Genomic DNA, 2,115 nt, shown 5'->3' with positions numbered 1-2,115 from the left:
CAGACAGACAGACAGACAGACAGACAGACACAGATAGATAGATAGATAGATAGATAGATAGATAGATAGATAGATAGATAGATAGATAGATAGATAGTAGATAGATAGATAGATAGATAGATAGATAGATAGATAAATGGAGAAATATGGAGAAACACAGAGGCTTTGGAAGAGTGGGCCTCGATATTGACTTTAGACTCGCTCTTCTGATTGAGCTTGATCTTGGCCAAGCAAAATGGATCCCCACAAGCACCCCTTTTTTATAATATATAGAACAATAATAAGTCTATCACTGTTTACTGCAGAGTAAAAATTATAAAGAATAGATAGACAGGGGAGGGGGGGGGTAACAAAACCCACCCCACCTCATTGCTGGATATGCTTGCTGATTTACTGGGCCTTTTACGTATTGTACCCATGAGACATGTATTATATTATTTGTTTAAAGTTTATTACTGTTTTATTTTTTTACCGCGTACCGAGTTATAACATTTTTGAAAGGTTTTTTACTTAGAGTTGACTGGATAAGGCAAGACTCAATGAGTGGGGTGGTTGGGTTATCTTTGTTGTCATAGCAAAATAAACAGTCCGTATTATAAGCAGTTCCATCGCCACTTTCAATCATACCAGACACTTTGTCATTCCACTCTAATTCATTGAGATAACAATGTTGTGCCACACACTTGCATTATAATATCGTGCACTCTGACGTCTCGTATTTTTGTTCAGTATGGAGCGCTCCATAAAAAATATTCTGACTCAATTTTGAGCCAGATAAAGAGAAGGAAAAAAGCAAAGAAAAAGGGGGCCGGGGGCATATTTCGACTATAGCCTCAGACTCGTGTTTACCCTTCATTTGGACGTAATGGTGTAGTGAAGTTTTCCAAGTGAGCAAAGAGTGGCGGTCATGACAGTGCGTGATCTTGGGGTGCAGGTCCATGAGTGGCACTGGGACAATGCTCATAATTCGACATGCACCGAGGCACCGACCAGATTATAATCCGCTACTTGGGTATGAACCAAATATTAAGAAAGACAAAAATGTGCACAATGATTTGTTCGTAGTTTTTCTTCTTTTTTTTCTTTTTTTTGGGGGGGGGAAATTTGTGTCTCTGCCAGCCGTAACTCCTATCTGACAGACTCGATCTACTGTATCGTCCTTTTCTGTTGGATCTGCCTATCTATCTTGATTTTTTCCCTTGCACTAGAAGGCCGAAATCGTGCAGATGCGATCTCTTTACTCCAACGTTATGAGCAGGTTTGATCTATAAACATTTCATTCACTCACAATTATCAATATAAGCCAAAAACAGTGACTCCAACGAGTGTGGTAGGCGGGTGTTCTGGTGTGGTTTGCTTCTTCTTTCCTATAAAACATCTATCGTCCTTCTCTCTCCTTCTTTTTTATGTTTGTTACCCTCTTGTAACACCTCTAATCTTCTGGCGCTCATATGACTTTATACAGTTGTGAGCGCCGTAAAACCTCTTCTAAAAAAAAAAAATTAAAAAATCTCAAACTGTATCTTTCAATTTCATATTAAGGGTCGCAGGGTGCACCATCATGCCCTTCGGCTCACGGATTTGGTGATGCTCAGCACGCACGACCTCAGAATAGAAGGTGAAAGTGATTTACCATACAGCAGGACTCCTCCCGAATTTGAAGAGTGGGAGTTTCGAAAAAAAAAAGTCGGAGGCTGAACAAATAAACAATATCAGTGCTGCATCAGAATCCACAATTAGAAGAAAAAAAAAAAAACCAACTAAAGACGAACAGATTACATCACACAGAGGTGAGTTTCACCTGTTGTGAGCAAATTAATTTTTTTTTTAAAGAATTTTTTTTTTTTTTTTACCCAGAAAATGTGGCCAAAGTGCAACGCAGTACAATGCGTCGATTTTCCTTTGCCATATCGCGGTTCACATTACACGGACTGGGTACACCGTAGGGCTTGTTCTGTCCAAAAATAGGAAAACCAGGGAAACTTTGTTTCACACACGAACAAATTATTAACAAATATAAACATGTTTTATTTTGTTTTATACCGGTGATTTTTTATACTTCAGGTGTAGAAAATATATTTTAAAATGGAAGAAAAGAGGGCGGGGGTGGGGGGG

At 38.9% G+C, this 2,115-nt stretch overlaps 1 protein-coding gene across 3 annotated transcripts in view; it reads left to right on the top strand.

Moving 5' to 3' along the window:
- LOC101859532 (GTP-binding protein GEM) overlaps nt 1-2,115 on the top strand; it is a 169,114-nt gene that overhangs the window by 4,699 nt on the left and 162,300 nt on the right. Inside the window, exon 2 of one of the 3 annotated variants that reach the window (XM_035971043.1) lies at nt 1,543-1,790. The exons of the other annotated variants lie outside the window; for them this stretch is intronic. The gene's annotated coding sequence lies outside the window, so the exon portion shown is untranslated. The remainder of the gene's footprint in view (nt 1-1,542; nt 1,791-2,115) is intronic. 3 annotated transcript variants of the gene reach the window in all.

Source organism: Aplysia californica, unplaced genomic scaffold (genome assembly GCF_000002075.1).
Source record: "Aplysia californica isolate F4 #8 unplaced genomic scaffold, AplCal3.0 scaffold00015, whole genome shotgun sequence".
In the NCBI taxonomy this organism is placed as follows: domain Eukaryota; kingdom Metazoa; phylum Mollusca; class Gastropoda; order Aplysiida; family Aplysiidae; genus Aplysia; species Aplysia californica.
The sequence above is the reverse complement of the archived record's forward strand: the minus strand, read 5'-3'. Positions and strand labels throughout refer to the sequence as shown.